The sequence below is a fragment of the Nicotiana attenuata genome, unplaced genomic scaffold, assembly GCF_001879085.1.
Source record: "Nicotiana attenuata strain UT unplaced genomic scaffold, NIATTr2, whole genome shotgun sequence".
In the NCBI taxonomy this organism is placed as follows: domain Eukaryota; kingdom Viridiplantae; phylum Streptophyta; class Magnoliopsida; order Solanales; family Solanaceae; genus Nicotiana; species Nicotiana attenuata.
In genome coordinates this window covers 79,240-98,164 of record NW_017670306.1, presented here as the reverse complement: position 1 = coordinate 98,164, position 18,925 = coordinate 79,240, and positions in this window count along the sequence as shown.

The window sequence follows — 18,925 nt, the reverse complement described above, 5'->3', positions numbered from 1 at the left end:
ATATTAAAACCCCTCGTTACATTCTTAGATGTTCGTCTAGTATACGCTCCTAATTATTTAAAAAACATGACATGTAGCACTACACGTGGCTATTTAACTCAGCGTAAAACCCGCCTAAACTATCACTTTATTATCTGTTACCTACTTAAACTATCTGGTATCCCCAAAACCCCCCCGAACTATATTCCCCTATATACTAAAATCCCATATTAGACTTTTAAAGGTACATCTATCTAACTATATTAACTTATAGTTTGTACAAAGTTTTTTATATAGTTTACTCATGATTTATCACTCTTGAATGATTGATTAATTCAAGGAGTTTTGGCTAAAATAATATGTAATGTACTGTATTAATTTTAGGTTTAATTGTGATTGTGCTTTACGGTAGACTCCAATTGATAAGTCCTTATTTATATTCACTTTGTAGTACAGTAAAAATATAGTGTTGCATTTTTTAAAAGTCATCTTATATTACACAAAATAAAATTTCGCAAATAAAAAATCAATTGCCCAACGATTACATTCTCTAATTTTAGATTACATAAAGAAGGTTCAAGAGATTCAACTTTATTCTTTACAAGGTGTTGAGTTTAATAAGAAGATTTAAATTGGTGTTCTTTCAATAATATGTGTAAGACATGAAAGAAGACTAAAACAAGAAAGAGAATAAATAATTCTAGAAGAAACAAGAGAGAGAGAGAGAAATTTTTCCAGAGGAAACTCATATGGAGAACTGAAGAAAAAAGGTTAAATAAGAAGAAGAAGAAGGAGGAGGAGGAGGAGGAGGAGGAGGAGGAGGAGGAGGAGGAGGGGAGGAGGAGGAGGAGGAGGAGAAAAACAAAGAAGAAAGGTGAAAAAATAAGGAAGAATGGTGAAAAGGGAGGAAGAAGGATGAATATAACTGAAATAAGGAGAATATTTATTCAAAAAATAAATTTAAAAGAGGGTTAGGCTAATTAGCCATTATTTTCTGTTTGGTGGGCCATTTTAATAGTTTTTTTCAGCTGTCACGTGCTCCCAAGCGAGTATACACAAGTTATGCCAGGTCAGCGACGAGGAGGTTTTAATACGAAGGATAATATAGCTCAGAAGAATTTTGAGGACACCGAATAGTTTATGTAGGAAACTAACAAAAATGTGATAGTTTAAGGTGGTTTAGGGTAACTCTATTGAATAAGGCATTATAGGTTAGACAATTTTTTTTATAGGTATGTCATTGGTCCAACACCCATCGACCATCCAATATGGGTTGACAGCTATTGTTAGGTCGCACGATCCAACTTGTCTTTAACTATTTTGATTTGCAAGTGAACTAAACATTAACAGTAATTTATTGAATCTTGTATGCAAACAAAACCAAGAGAAGAGGAAAGGAAAAAAGTTATTTAAAGTTTTTTTATAAAAAATTGAGAGACTGCATCTTAGAATTAATTATCTCATTCAGATCCATCAAGCACTATAAATATTTACTTATTTACACTAATTTTGAAATTTATTTATCCACTCTATTAAGGTTTTAACTTAATTATAAGTCCATATACGTATTATCAATTTTATACAAAATAATGTATTAGACTCTAGTCTCCATACTTTCTCTTCCTCTTCCACCCCAAAACTAAAATTATAAATTAACATAAGAATGTTTGGCCTCTTTCTCCTCAACTTCAGCCATACCTTTACGAGAACAAAACGATTTGGTATCAAGCAATTCTACTATGTTTTCTCTTTCTTTTTATTTTCTATTTTTGTCAATGTTAAACAATGAACGAATTATCACTTTTGGGCGATGGAAGATTGTTAATTTCTTTTAGGTTTATGGAATCAGTAAACAAAATAGTATTAATAAAAATGAGTAGATTGAATTGAAAACTTTGTTAATCCATTAGAAAGCTTAGAACTTTGAATTCGAAAATTAAAATTTGCAAAATTATTTTTTGTGTGGATTGGGTGTTGTTGAAAATAATTGAGAATATATTTTGGAGTTTATATCTCAATTTTGAGAGAATTTAGTGAAGATTCGAGGTGGTTTTGGTTGAAATTTGTGATGACCCAAAATGTCATCTCTTGTTTTGGAAGTCAAATCTGTTTTTTGAGGCCTTAAAAACCTCCTTTTGTTTCACCTCGATTGGCGTGCGCAGTCCGGGCGTTTTCGGAATGCTTTTATGTGAAATTTAAGAACAATATTAAATTTGGCCTTTAAAATTGATTAAAGTTGACTTCGGTCAACATTATTGGTAAATGGACCTAAAATATGGGACTTGGGCGTATGCCCGAAATCGAATTCCGAGGTCCCTAGGCCGAGAAAAGAATTTTTAAAGAAAATTATTTGCTGGAAAATATAAGGACTTTTGGAAATGAAATGGTGTGTGATCTTGATGGTATCGGGCCCATATTTTAGTTCCGGAGCCCGGTACAGGTTTAATAATATTTAAGTCGAATCTGTGAAATTTGGTAAGAATCGGAGTTGATTTGATATGAATCGGACCCTTAGTTGAGAAAATGAAAAATTTCAATGTTCTTAAGAATTTCATGAATTTGAGGTTAAATTCGTAGTTGTTGATGTTATTTTGATGATGTGATCGCACGAGCAAGTCCGTATGATGTTTTTAGACTTGCGGGCATGTTTGGTTTGGAGCCCCGAGGGCTCAGGTGAGTTTCGGATAGGCCACGGAGTGAGTTTGGACTTAGAGAAATGGTTGTTGCAGGTTCAGTTTTGTTGCAGGCTCTGATCTCGCAATTGCGAGGTCAGGCTTCGCAATTGCGAGCCTGTCAGGCTTGGCAATTGCTAGGGGCTTTATCGCAATTGCGTTGAAGCCCTGGCCAGCATAAGTTCGCATTTGCGAACAACCCTTCGCATTTGCGAAGTCAACAGGGCAGGGGGAATCTTCGCATTTGCGACCAAAAGGTTGCATTTGCGATGGCAGCAGACATGAGGAAGGTTCGCAATTGTGATGCCTTTCTCGCATTTGCGAGCTTCGCAAATGCGAAGCTCCAGTCGCAATTGCGACATCTGCAGCTGAGAAAAAGGAGTCTTGGACGGGATTTTCACTTCATTCTTCAAAATTTCAAAACCTGAGCTCCTAAGGGCGATTTTTCTAGAGCAAGTTCTTCCCCAATTCATAGGTAAATGAATCTTAACTCTTCTTCTTCAATCTAACTCATCTTTTTACATGATTTCACTTCAAATTCTAGGGTTTTTCATGGGAAATTGGATGTTCTTGGGTAGAAATTAGGATTTTCAAATTTTGGGGATTTGGACCTCAAATTGAGGTCCGATTTCAAAACCAATTGCATATTTGAGTTCGTGGGTGAATGGGTAATCGGGTTTTGGTTCGAACTTCGAGTTTTGACCAAGCGGGCCCGGGGTCGATTTTTCACTTTTTGGGGAAAACATGGGAAAATCGATATTCATGCACTAGAATTGATTTATTTAGCATTTATTGATGTTGTTAAGTAAATTATGACCAGATACAAGCGGATTGGAAGTGGAACCGAGAGGTAAAGCGGTAATTGAGGCTTGATTTTGTCCGTGGAATTGAGGTAAGTGTTTGGCCTAACCTTAGCTTGAGGGAATAGGTATTGTGGTCTTGTTTGCTACGTGTTAGTGTTGAGTACGACGTATAGGTGTGGTGACGAGTATCTATACGTTGGTGTCGAGCATGCAAGTGAATGTTATATTATGACCGTTATGTCTCTTATAATGTACTATTCATGCTAAAAATGAAGTTTCTCTATGTTGAGCAAGTTTTAATGATATTGTTGAGTATTTGATCATTGATGAGTATTGACTCAAGTTGAGACTTATTTCATAGAATTAACTATTAGAATGAGATTGGTTATAGCTGGTTCCCTTGTCGGGATATTATTATTTCTATTGTTGACTCCCTTGCCGGGATGTATTGTTTCTACTGTTTGGGTAAGGAAGAGTGTAAAGCACGAAGGGTGATGCCGTGCATGATATTGTGAGCGAGTGTAAACTACGAAGGGTGATGCCATGCATGATATTGTGAGTGAGTGTTAATGCATGAAGGGTGATGTCGTGCCGATATTGTGAGAGTTAATGCACGAAGGTGATGCCGTGCCATGATTATGAGAGTTAATGCACGAAGGGTGATGCCGTGCCGTTTTTATTGTTTCTTATGGTGAGGACGAGAGTAAAAGCACGAAGGGTGATGCCGTGCACGTGTTACTGTTTCATTATTACTGTTGATACAAATGTGGTGTTCATTATGCTTTTTTATTGAATTACTGTTAGAATTTGATATTCCCCGCAGCATGTTCCCCTTCCCATTTTTATCTGTTATTTCTTGTTATTATTGTTCTGTTCGTATATGACTTAACTGCATAGGTTTATTTGGTTGTCGTGTCCTAGCCTCGTCACTACTTCGCCGAGGTTAGGCTCGACACTTACCAGTACATGGGGTCGGTTGTACTGATATTGCACTCTGCACTTTTTGTGCAGATTTCGGTGCCGGACCTTGTGAGTAGCTTGAGGTAGCTGCCTTCAGTCCAGGGAGACCAAGGTAGATCTGCTGGCGTTCGCAGAGCCTGAAGTCCCCCTTTCCCCGCTTTAGTTTTCTGTTGTCTCTTCTATTTCGAGAACAGTTGTATTTCTTTCAGACTTGCAATTGTAGTAAATCTTAGTCGTTCATGGATTGTGACACCAGGTCTATGGGGTAGTTATGTACTTGATACTGTGGCACTGTTATATCATTTTTCGCACTTCCTAAATTATCTTATTTTAACTATTATCTGTTCTTGCTTGGTTAATTAAAATGGTAGAAAAATTGAAATTGTCAGCTTGCCTAGCTTTCACGAGTAGGCGCCATCACGATCCCCGGGGGTGGAAAATCCGGGTCGTGACAAAATTTCAGATTGAAAGCCGAAAAAGAAGACAAACAAATGATATATATTTTGTATGCCGAGTGTAGAAGATATACACAATATCTACAACTTACATAATTGTATACAAGTTGTATATAAATTGTAATTTTTGACCGAATTCTGTACAAAAATGTGTATTTAAGTTGTAGATAAATTATAGATTTTGACCGGATTTGTATATATTTTGTAAAAAATATTAGTTACTTTCTGTAAATATAAAAACTTAGACAAAACCAAATAAATAAATTAAAATCTCGTATAAGTGCCTAATATCTTTTACCCACTTTTACATGGTTTGGGCTCAACTTTTTTCCCGCAACGTGCATGTATAGAGCACTACTACAAGGCTTTATTCCCTGTTGGTTTGTGGGGTTTCTAAGAATGAAACGAAAAATAATGGAAACACTTGAAAAAAATTGAGAACCCACAAAAACCAAAAAAGACCAGTTGAATGTAGTGACACCAATGTAATCAATTTGATTGCTTACACAATTGATAAAATCTTTTATTTTCAACTCCCTTCGATTAACTTTTAGTTAATTCTAGTATTTAATTGGTAAAATATGAGGGCTAGACACAATCTTTTGACATGTCTTGCATATATACGTTATGTAAATGCCTAATTTTTGTTCTTTCTTTTTAGATTATATTATTTAATTTTTATTGTGTGTGTATTTGTATGTTTTTAGAATTAGATTATAGTTAATAGTTTGATACGGGGGTTATGAGGATTTGGTCTTGTCATTTTAAGGCCAATATTGGCCCAAAGATGGACTAAAATCAGCGGCCCAAAGCACCAGACCCGCCCAACTCAAGGCCCCAACTGTACGCTCAAAACGACGTCGTTTTGATTAGTAGGCTGATTCAATCTCATCTAATCCAACGGCACCTATCAATCCCCAATCCACGTGTTTAAAGCCTTAATTGCCCAAATTTTGCCCTCATTTTCCCTTTTTTTCTTTGCTCTCCCGTCCCCTTTCTCCCTGCCGTCTTCACCCCATTGCTGCCGTGCTCCGCCGGCCGAAAATCGCCACCATCAGCCCTCATTCACCCCCAAAATTTCACCATATAATCTCCACAACCTCCTCTTTCCGTATCTCCTAACCAACTCCTTGGAAAATGTCACAACCCGGGATTTCCACCTTTGGGACCGTGATGGCGATTAGCATTTCACTTGCTAGGCAAGCCCACGTTAGAGTAATTCTTTGCAAATTTTAAATACTTCAAACAATTTAGCCAATTAAACAGAATGAAACCAAAATAAAGTACGAAATAACATAATAACCCAATATCTAATACAACTCGGATCTGGAGTCACAAGTACACGAGCTTCTAGAGGTTCTACAAATAGAGTCTGAAATAAATACAACTATCTTGAATGAAATGAACAGTAAATAAGGAAAGAGGAAGGGTACTTCAAGGTCTGCGGATGCTAGCAGATCTACCTCGAGTCTCCAAATAAGCTAATCTAAGCTGATGCGCCTCACGGACAGCTGGGACCAGTACAAAAATCTGCACAAGAAGTGCAGAGTGTAGTATGAGTATAACCGACCCAATGTACTCCGTAAGTATCGAGCTTAACCTTGAAGAGGTAGTGACGAGGCTATAATAGGACACCCACGTAACTAAACCTGAACAAACGAGAATATATATACATCATAACAAGAAATAGAGATTAAACACGTACTAGTGGGAGGGGACATGCGAAAGGGGGTACAAGATACGGTAACTACAAAAGGAAATGACAACATGAATTAATAAATAAATCTTCAACCAATGAAAACGGGTAAACATAATGAACAGACTGCACGGCATCACCCATCATGCTTTTACTCTCAACCTCACCATGAAACAATAATAATGATGGCACGGCATCACCCTTCGTGCTTTTACTCTCAATCTCACCATAAAATGATAAATACAGCACGGCATCACCCTTCGTGCTTTTACTCTTAATTTCATCATGAAACGATAAATACAGCACAACATCACCCTCCGTGCTTTAACTCTCGTACTCACTATGTATTAATCAATAAATGAAACAACAATCGGCACGGCATCACCCTTCGTGCTTTAACACTCTCCCTTACCATGTAGCAATGATTATATAACAATTGGGAGATAGAAAAAGCAAGAACAAACCTTACGTCAACAATGGTTCCACAATACAAAACCTCAACTTCCAAAAATACTCAATTATCACAAATAGTCCATAAACGCGGAAAGAACGATCAATTAAGTAATAAACTAGTCTAAGCATGAATATTTAAATCAAAGAAGGAAATAAATTACAAGAAACAAGTCCCACCCGCATGCTTTAACCCAACAGCAACGCATAATACTCGTCATCTCACATATACATTGCACCCAACATTTTAATATGTAGCAAGTAGGCAAACAAGTCCTAATCCCTCAAGTTTAGGTTAACCACGACACATACCTCGCCCGAAAAATAGACTCAAAGCTCAACCACGGCTTTGCCTTTTGAACAAGCCTCCGAACCAACCAAATCTAGCAAATTATTAATCAACCGATTCAAAATAAGACTTAGGAACTACTCACGAATGAAAGAGGTTCAATTTAGGTCATTGTTGAAAAAGTCAACAAAAGTCAACTTTCCCGGTCCCGCTTGGTCCAAATCCGATTACCCGTTTACCCCCGAGCCCGTTTATGTAATTTGTTCCGAAATCCGACCTCAATTTGAGGTCTAAATTCCAATTTTACAAAAATCCCTAATTCTACACAAATCCTCAATTTCTACCATGAAAATCCTAGATTTTTGGTTGAAATCTTATGAAATGTAATGGGTAATTGAAAGAAAGTAGGTTAGAATCACTTACCAATGAATTGGGAAAGAAAATCTCTTGGAAAAATCGTCTCTAAGGTTTTTAGGGTTGAAAATTTGAAAGAATGAGAAAAATCCCGTCTAACTCAGGTTAAGTCCAGGCGCAGATGTTACAATTGCGACCTGGGGTTCACAATTACGAACCCCGTAAATGCGAAAAAACCCTTCGCAAATGCGAAGGTCTCACACTTCTGCTGTCATCACAATTGCGATGGTTTGTTCGCATTTGCGAACTTGAACTCCTCGCAACTACAATCATTTTTATCGCAAATGCGAACACTGCTCCCCCAGCCTCATTTCGCAATTGCGACCATTGGTGCCCAACTATTTTTTGCAAATGCGAGGAAATAGCTCGCAAATGAGAACCTGATAGGAAGTTTGCCATATCGCAAATGCGAAGCCAGACCTCACAATTGCGAGGTCTGAGGCCTGCACCAGAAATAGTAGAATACCAACTACGATCTAAGTCCAAAATCATTCTGTAGCCTATCCGAAACTCACATGAACCCTCGGGGCTCCAAACCAAATATGCGCACAAGTTCAAAAACCGCATACGAACTCGCTTGCGCGGTCAAAACACCAAAAATAACACCTAGAACTATGAATCGGACACCAAATCAAATGAAACTTTCAATGAAACTTAAGAATTTCTATTTTAACAATCGGACGTCCGAATCACGTCAAACCAACTCTGTTTTGCACCAAGTTTTGCATACAAGTCATAAATATAGTAATGAATCTATACCAAGTTCTAGAGCGGAAATACAGATCTGATAGCAATAAAGTCAAACATTGGTCAAATCTTTAAACTCTTTAAACTTCAAATTTTTGACAAAATATGATAACTCGATCTAGGGACCTCCGAATTCGATTCCGAGCATACGTCCAGGTCTCAAATCACGATACGGACCCGCCTAAAACGTTAAAAACACGGATCCGAGTCTGTTTGCTCAAAACATTGACCGAAGTCAACTCAAATGGACTTTTAAGGCACAAATTCACATTTTATCAATTTTTTTCACATAAAAGCCTTCTAGGAAAAAGACACAGACCGCGTACGCAAATCGAGGAAGGCTTAAAGAAGCTATTGGAGGCTTCGAAATGCAAAATTAAGGTTTAAAACTCTAGATGATCTATCGGGTCATCATATTCTCCACCTCTAAAATAACTGTTCGTCCTCGAACGGACATAGAAAAGTACCTGGACTGGTGAAAAAGTGTGGATATCTACTCCACATGTCTGACTCGGACTACCAAGTAGATTCCTCGACCGGCTGACCTCTCCACTGCACTCGAACTGAAGGATAACTCGTTGACTTCAATTGTCGAACCTGCCGGGCTAAAATAGCCACTGGCTCCTCCTCATAAGTCAAATCCTTGTCCAACCGAACTGAGCTGACATCTAATACATAATACGGATCATCGTGATACTTCCAGAGCATAAACACATGGAACACCAGATGGACCACTGATAAACTAGGTGGTAATGGGAGCTTGTCGGCTACCTCACCCACTCTCTGAAGAATCTCAAAGGGTCTGATATACCTAGGGCTCAACTTGCCCTTCTTCCCGAACCTCATCACACCCTTCATAGGTGAAACTCGGAGCAATACCCTCTCTTCGACCATAAATGCAACATCACAAACTCTACAGTCGGCATAACTCTTCTGCCTAGACTGAGCTGTGCGAAGTCGATCCTGAATAATCTTGACCTTGTCCAAGGCATCCTGTACCAAATCTGTACCCAACAATCGAGCCTCCCCTGGCTCGAACCATCTAACTGGCGATCTGCACCGCCTCCCGTATAATGCCACGTAGGGATCCATCTAAATGCTCGATCGGTAGCTGTTGTTGTAGGCAAACTCCGCAAGTGGCAAGAATTGATCCCAAGAACCCCCAAAATCTATAACATAAGCGCGAAGCATATCCTCCAATATCTGAGTAGTGCGCTCGGATTGTCCGTCCGTCTGGGGATGAAATAATGTTCTCAACTCAACCTGCGTGCCCAACTTATGCTGTACTTCCCTCCAGAAGTGCAAGGTGAACTGCGTACTTTGATAAAAAATGATGGACATGGTCACACTGTGAAGACGGACGTTCTCGTAGATGTAGATATCAGCCAGCCGCTGTGAAGAATAGGTAACTGCCACAATGCGCTAACTTGGTCAGCCTGTCCACAAAAACCCATACCGCGTCGAACTTTCTCTGAGTTCGTGGGAGTCTAACAACAAAATCCATAGTGATATGCTCCCACTTCCACTCAGGAATCTCTAACTTCTGAATCAAACCACCAGGTCTCTAATGCTCATACTTTATTTGCTGACAATTTAGACACCGAGCTACATATGAAACTATATCCCTTTTCATCCTTCTCCACCAATAATGCTACCACAAGTCCTGATACATCTTGGCGGCACCCGGATGAATAGAACGCCAGAAACTGTGAGCCTCCTCAAGAATCACTCACGAAGTCCATCTACATGGGGCACACAAATACGACCTTGCATCCTCAAAACCCCATCATCTCTAACAGTAACCTGCTTGGAACCACCGTGCTGCACCCTATCCCTAAGGATAAACATATGAGGATCATCATACTGCTGCTCTTTGATGTGCTCATACAAAGAAGATCGAGCGACTGTACAAGCTAGAACACGACTAGGATCTGAAACATCCAACCTCATAAATTGATTGACCAAAGCCTGAACATCTGATGCAAGCGATCTCTCACCAACTGGAATGTATGCAAGGCTGCCCATACTCACTGCCTTTCTACTCAAGGCATCGGCCACCGCATTGGTCTTCTCGGGGTGATACAAATTGGTGATATCATAGTCTTTCAACAGCTCCCACCACCTCCTCTGCCTCAAGTTGAGATCCTTTTGCTTGAAAAAATACTGTAGACTTCGATGATCCGTAAATACCTCGCACGACATACCGTAAAGATAGTGCTTCCAAATATTCAATGCATGAACAATGGCTACCAACTCTAAGTCATGAATAGGGTAGTTCTTCTCATGAATCTTCAACTGCCGCGATGCATATGCTATCACCCTGCCATCCTGCACCAACACTGCACCGAGCCCAATACGAGATACATCACAATACACTGTGTATGATCCAGAACCTGTGGGCAACACCTACACTGGCGCCATACTTAAAGCAGTCTTGAGCTTCTGAAAGCTCAACTTACACTCGTCCAACCATATAAATGGGGCACCCTACTGGGTTAATCTGGTCAATAGGGCTGCTATAGATGAAAAACCCTCCACGAACCGGCGGTAATAACCCGCCAAACCTAGGAAACTTTGGATCTCCGTAGCTGAAGTGGGTCTAGTCCAGTTCTAAACTGCCTCAATCTTCTTAGGATCTCTAACGACCCGGCCGGTCGTTTTGAGAATTGTATCTTCGTTCCCCTATTTACTGCTCCTTTTGTGCTCTACAACTGTTATATAACTGGCCAGATTAGTTGGTTCAGGTCGGGGAGATTTCAAAGTGAATTGAGACACTTAGTCTCTTAATTGAAAGCTTAAGTTGGGAAGTTGACTAGATGTTGACTTATATGTAAACGACCTCGGATTTTAATTTTGATGGTTCCGTTAGCTCTGTTGGGTGATTGTGGACTTAGAAGCGTGTCCGGATTGTGATTTGGAGGTCTGTAGTAGAATTAGGCTTGAAATGACAAAAGTTGGAATTTTGGAAAGTTTGATCGGGAGTGGACTTTTTGATATTTGGGGTCGGATTGGATTTCTGGAAGTTGGAATAGGTTTGTGGGGGTCATTTCTGACTAGTGTGCAATTTTGAGGTCAATCGGACGTCATTTGATAGGTTTTGACGTTGTTTGTATAATTTGGAAATTTCAAAGTTCATTAGGTTTGAATCTGTGTGCAATTCGTATTTTTGATGTTGTTTGAGGTGATTTGAGGGTTCGACTAAGTTTGTATTGGGTTATAAGACTTGTTGGTATGTTTGGTTGAGGTCCCGAAGGCCTCGGGTTGATTTCAGGTGGTTAACGAACTTGGAATTTGATTTTGAGGAACTGTTAAAGTTTGGACTCAGCTGGTGTAATCGCACCTGCGGAAGTCTCATCGCAAGTGTGAGCTCGCAGAAGCGAGCTTTCCATTACAGGAGTGGAGCTGGGCTGGCCTGGGCAGGGCGCAGGTGCAAGGGGCTAGATTCAGGACGTTTGGAGACCGATTTGCGAGGCAAAGGCGTGTTGGAGTAGAGTTTTGCCCGGATTGAGGTAAGTAAAAACTTTCAAACTTGGTTCTGAGGGTTTGAAACCCCAAATTATGTGTTATGTGATTGGTATTGAGGTGACGGTCATGCCAAGTGACGGGCGTGCGGCGTGTACCCTGTGAATTGGGACCTGATCGATTCCATGGCACTGTAAATTGGTCCTATCTTGTTGATATCCGTATTTTCACTATGTGATAAAATAACGGAGCTGTAAATCATGCTAGAGATCATGTTTAGGCTATATGCTGGTACTGTTGGGACCCATAGTGGTCGTTTCTTGCTGTTGACTTACTAATCTCATTAATATTTCGCACTCAGTCATGCTCATTCATTTCATATCATATCTCAATCTCTGTTGTTAATTGTTGATACATCATATCATCATGTTCGGGCTAGTTTCATGACATTTGTGAGCTCCTGAGTGAGACTGGAGAGATTGATGACTGAGTGAGGCTGAGGGCCTGATTGTGAGTGACATTTGTGGGATCGGGCTGCACGCTGCAGCGGTTATACTGATTTATGATAATGCTTGGGCTGAAGGAGCCCCTCCGAAGTCTGCAACACCCCTAGTAAGCGTGGTTGATATTATTGAGGGATGGATCTTCCCTGGACATAGATCTTGTCCGAAGCATTATATACCTAGAGATGGATCTTCTCCATGGACTGGATTGGCCCTACTCGGTACTGGGTGATTGATGGTCAGTGATGTATATATTCTGGGATGGATCTTCGCTGGGCCATATGGGCCATTTACAGTATCGAGGGATTGAGCCTTGGAGAGTGTGAGCACATGAGGCTGTCAGCATGGTGCATCACATATAACATGTGCATTGGCATGTAGAAGTAGATGAGTTATATTCTTCATATCATTCAAATTTGATCTAGTTTACGGTTCTGAGCTATTTATTGAACTTGAAAGCATGCCTACGTTTCTGCACTATTATTTTTATTCTGAACTGTGCCGGTTGAGTTCGTCACTACCTTTCAGTCCAAAGGATGGATTTGTTACTTATTGAGTTGGTTTTACTCACACTACACCATGCACCTCGTGTGCAGATCCAGGTGCTTCCAGTCACGGCGGCTACTGATTGAACTCGGAGACTATCAAGGTAGCTGCATGGCGTTCGTATGCCTTGACTCTTCTTTGTTATCTTTATTTGTATTTGAGTTCTTATTCCTTAGACTTTGTAGTAAACTATATTCCGATATAGATGCTCATGTACTCGGTGACACCCCAGTTTTGGGATAGATTGTATTGTGTTACGGATTTATTTTTGTTTCAAAAAAGTTTTTCTTAAATATTAATTGCTTCCATAAATATTTTTAAAGCTTTTACTATGTTGAGATGGTTGAGTAGTGGCTTGCCTAGTTCCACGATAGGCGCCATCACGACGGTTGATTTTGGGTCGTGACAAGTTGGTATTAGAGCCTAGGTTAGATAGGTCTCACGAGTCATGAACAGGTTTAGTAGAGTCTTGCGGATCGGTATAGAGACATCTGTACTTATCTTCGAGAGGTTGCCGAGCCCTTAGGAAATTTCACATTCTTGAATTCTTGTCGTGCGAATCTGTTGATTTTGGTAACTAAACTTCTGTTATTCTATTCTCTCACAAATGGTGAGGACACATACTACTAGGCAGGATGGACAACCACCAGTACCACCAGTCAAGGTCGTGAGAGGCCGAGGTCGCGGTAGAGGCAGAGGTGCAGTTCGTACAGCATCTAGGGCAGCAGCTGCAGATCCACCAGTTGCCTAGTTCAGGAGCAGGTCCTAGTTGTGGATGCGCCAGTGGGGCCAGCTCAGGCAACAATTGTGCCCATTGTGATTCCAGGCCTTTAGGAGGCCTTAGCTCAGATTCTAACCGTGTGCACCAGTCTTGCTCAGGCGGTCTCTGTTCCGGCTGCAGCATCCACTTCTCAGGCTAGTGGAGGTACTCAGACTCTCGCCGCCCGTACACCAGAGCAGGTGATGCAAGGACTCCAGACACCGGGGGCACTACCAGCCCAGTCGGTGGCAGCTGCTCAGGACCATGTGGTTCCTTTTATGATTGATGATGAGCAGCGGAGACTAGAGAGGTTTGGTAGACTACAACCTCCATCTTTCAGCGGGACAAATTTGGAGGATGCCTAGGGTTTCTTGGACAAGTGTTAGAAGATTCTCCGTACAGCAGGTATTCTGGAGACCAGTAGGGTCTCGTTCACTACTTTTCAATTTTCTGGGGCTGCCTTCAGTTGGTGGGAGGCTTATGAGAGGCGTAGACCGATTGGTGCAGCGCCACTTACATGGAAGTAGTTCTCCGTTCTCTTTTTGGAGAAGTACGTACCATAGTCTCGCAGAGAGGAGCTGCATAGACAGTTTGAGCAGTTACGTTAGCATGATATGACTGTGACGCAGCACGAGATGAGGTTTTCTGAGTTGGTCCGTCATGCAATTTTGTTGGTCCCCACTGATAGGGAGAGGATCAGGTGGTTCATTCATGGCCTCACATTTCAGTTGCGGGTGCTTATGACTAGAGAGAGGGTATCTAGTGCTACTTTCGATGAGGTTGTTGACATTTCTCGGTAGATAGAGAAGGTCCACAGCTAGGAGCGGGTTGAGAGGGAGGCCAAGAGGTCTCGTGGATCATGTGGTTTTAGTGGTGTTCCTTCTGGAGGTCAGTTATACCACGGCAGGGGTCCTCCCTATAGGCATACTCAGATGGCTCGTCCAGTTCACCGTGGTGCATCATCTAGCCATGGTTCATACAGTTCTTAGCAAGGTCACTCATCTCTCAGTGCTCTTCCATCTCAGAGTTCGTCTCATGCACCATCAGCTCAGGGTTCATCTATGTCAGTCCCCATCGCTATTCACAGGGAGAGGTTGCTTTGAGTATGGAGATTTGGTTCATATCAAGAGGCATTATCCCCGCCTCTCAGGAGGTTCAGCTCAGTAGAGGAGTCAACCTACGACTTCAGCACCTGTTACTTCATGTAATGACCCGACCGGTCGTTTTGAGCATTTGCACTTCGCTCGCCAGTTCTCGGGCATGACTAGCCCCGTGTTATGTATTGTGACTTATGTAAACCATGGGTTGTGGTTTCAGGTTAATCGGAATGGATATGGAAGAATGGTTCTCAGCTTGAAGCTTTAAATCTGAAAGGTTTGACTCAGTCTTGACTTTTTAGTAATCGATCTCGGATTTGGATTTTTATGATTTGGTTAGCTCCGTCGGGTGATTTTGGACTTAGGAGCGTGTTCGGAATGTATTTTGGAGGTCCGTGGTAGATTTAGGCTTGAATTGGCGAAATTGGAATTTTGGTGTTTTCCAGTTGGTAGTGGAAATTTTGATATCGGAGTCGGAATGGAATTCCGGAAATTGGAGTAGGTCCGTTGTGTCATTTGTGACGTGTGTGCAAAATTTTAGGTCATTCGGATGAGGTTTGATAGAATTTTTGATCGTTTGCGGATTTTGGAGGTTTTTGAATCCTTAGGCTTGAATCCGAGGGTGATTCGATGTTGTTTTAGGTGTTCCGAAGGTTGGTACAAGTTTGAATAGTGGTATAAGACTTGTTCATATTTTTGGTTGAGGTCCCGGGGGCCTCTGGATGATTTCGGATAGTTTTCGGAGGGTTTGAACTTGGGAAATTGTAGCTGGCATTGCTACTTCTGTCATATCCGCACCTGCGGATTGGGGACCGCAGGTGCGAGCTCCGCAAGAGCGGAAGAGAGGCACAGGTGCGTGTAGGACCGCAGGTGCGGCTTGGAAAACCACATCTGCGATGCCGCAGAAGCGGTGAAGCAGCCGCAGATGCGAGACCTGGTGAGGCAAGTGAAATCCGCAGAAGCGGATATTTTTTCGCAAAAGCGGAAGCGCAGATGCGCTTATGGGATCGCAGGTGCGGAATCCCTTGGTAGAAACTATATAAGCATTCCTTCGCGAATTTTGGTCGTTCTTCCACAATTTTTGGTCGATTTTGGAGCTCCAAGCTGTGATTTCAAGAGGGAAACAAGTGGTTTCAGAGAGGTATGCTACCTGGGCTTGTATCTTGTGTTTATGGTGATTATTCCATTGTTTAATCATGAAATTTTTGGAAAAATTGGAGAAAGAATTGGGAATTTAGGGCTTGGAACTTGAGACTTTAATTAGGGATTTGAGGGGCCGTTTGGGGTCCGATTTTGATGTTCTTGATATGTATAGACTCGTGGGAGGATAAGGATTCTATTGATGTGATTTTTATTGGATTCCGAGACGTGGGCCTGGGGGCCGGGTTTTGCCAATTTTGAGATTTTGAGTTTAATTTGATAATTTTCGCGTGGGCTTTGTCCATTTGGCATGTATTGATGTTATGATTCTGATTTTGGATAGATTCGAGCTGATTTGAGGCCGAGTCGAGCGGCAAGGGCATCGCGGTGTTGGTGTTCGTCCGGATCGAGGTAAGTAATGATTGTAAATGTTGTCCTGAGGGTATGAAACCCCGGATTTCACATCGTTGTGCTACTTTAAGGTGATACACACGCTAGATGACGAGCGTGGGGTCGTGCACTGTTGAGGATTGTGACTTGGTCCATCCCGTGCGACTGTTAAGTCGCGTATTTGATTGAAAATTGTTTGATATCATTGTGTTCTGGAAAATATTACTATGTTTTGGGCTGAATGCCATATCTGGGCCTTGTGCCAACCGTTTGGACCCTTAAGGGCTTTTTGCTACTGTTTCCTCGCACTGTTTGATTTGAAAGCATATCCTCAGTCATGATTTTTACCTGTTTACTTTTGATTCAGTTTTTAATACTCTGTTTTAAATATATGAAAGTTTGTTTAGGCTGAGCACCCTGTTCTACTGATAGCCCAAGTGGCTTGTGAGGCCGATGACTGAGAGGGACCGAGGGTCTGATTGTGAGGTTGATGACTGAGAGAGGCCGAGGGCCTGGTGGTGAGGATTATAATATATATATTTATGGATCGGGTTGCACGCCGCAGCGATATTATATATATTTATGAATCGGGCTGCACGCTGCAGCGATATTGATATGTATATGGATCGGGCTGCACGCTGCAGCGATATATTGGATCGGGCTGCACGCCGCAGCGATATAGCGCTTGGGCTGTAGGAGCCCCTCCAGAGTCTGCACACCCCCAGTGAGCGCAGTCGACTATATATATGGATCGGGCTGCACGCCGCAGCGATATATGGATCGGGCTGCAAGCCGCAGCGGTTATTATAAGGTACCTATTGAGCGTGAGTGCTGAGTGTGAGCGCTGATTGATGAGAGTTGATTCTCGAGTGACTGAGAGGCTTGCCCGAGTGGCTATATATATATGAGTGATGCTTTTCCCGAGGGGCTTGTTTTTATGAAATTACTGATTTCACTTCTCCTTAAAGTGAGTCTATATTGAACATGTTGAATTAAATTACCGATTTCACTCATCTTTATACTGAGTCTCTATAGAAAATGTTAAACAAATATTTTGAACAATTTTTACTGGAATCGGAGTTTTAACGAGATGATTTGATTTGTATCCTGTTTTGGAAACATACTGTAACCACTGTGGTGCTATGATGTGGTTTACGTGATTTCTTATTGCTCAGTCATTATTTACTTTTATTACTTACTGGGTTGGCGTACTCACATTACTCCCTGCACCTTGTGTGCTGATTCCACGTATTTCTGTTGATACATATTAATATGAAAGATTTGAGGTTTAATCTGTTTTAGAAAAATACAATGTTTACAAAAGATCTTCTGTATTGTTCGTGTTGTTTCGGCTGGCCTAGTTCTGTGATAGGCGCCATCACGACCAGGGGATTTGGGGTCGTGACACTTTGGGGTGGAGCTCAGTTAGCTAGGGGTCGCCCTAGAGAGGAGGCCGATCAGGTGGCGGCTAGGCCTAATTCTATGCACTCCCTGCCAGACCAGTGTTATTGCTTCAAACACAATGATCACAGGTATTGTCTCAGTATGTCACCAGGATGCTTCTGTATTATTAGACCTGGTTCCACCTATTCATATGTATCATTGTATTTTGCTCATTATCTGGATATGCCGCGTGAGTCTTTAGTTTCATCTATTCATGTATCTACGCCGGTGGGCGATACTATTATTGTGGACCGTGTGTAGTGAATATTGGGGGATTGGAGACCAGAGTTGATCTCTTGCTGCTTAGTATGGTCAATTTTGAAGAGATCTTGGGTATGGATTGGTTGTCTTCTTGTCATGCTATTTTGGATTGTCACGCTAAAACCGTGATGTTAGCGATGCCGAGGTTGCACGGATTGAGTGGCGAGGTTCTCTAGACTATGTTCCCAGTAGAGTGATTTCATACTTAAAGGCCCAGCGGATGGTTGGGAAGGGCTGTTTATCTTATTTGGCCTTTGTGAGGGATGTTGGTGCTGATACCCCTACTATTAATTCTGTTCAGGTGGTGCGAGATTTTCCGGATGTGTTTCTTGTAGACCTGCCGGTCATGCCGCCCGTTAGGGATATTGACTTTGGTATTGACTTGGTGCCGGGCACTCAGCCCATTTCTATTCCTCCGTACCGTATGGCACCGAAGGAGTTGAAGAAGCAGCTTCAGGAACTCCTAGAGAAGGGGTTTATTAGGCCGAGTATGTCACCTTGGGGTGTACATGTTCTGTTTGTGAAGAAGAAGGATGGTACTATGAGAATGTGCATTGACTATAGGCAGTTGAAAAAAGTCACAATCAAGAACAAGTATCCTTTGTCGCACGTTGATGATCTATTTTACCAACTTCAGGGAGCGGGGGTATTCTCCAAGATTGATTTGATCAGGTCAGGGTATCACCAGTTGAATATTCGGGACTCGGATATTCTTAAGACAGCTTTCATTATGAGTTCTTTATGATGTCTTTTGGGCTGGCCAACGCCCCAGCAACGTTCATGCATCTGATGAACTGTGTGTTCTATCCTTATCTTGACTCGTTTTTTATAGTGTTCATTGATGATATCCTGGTGTAC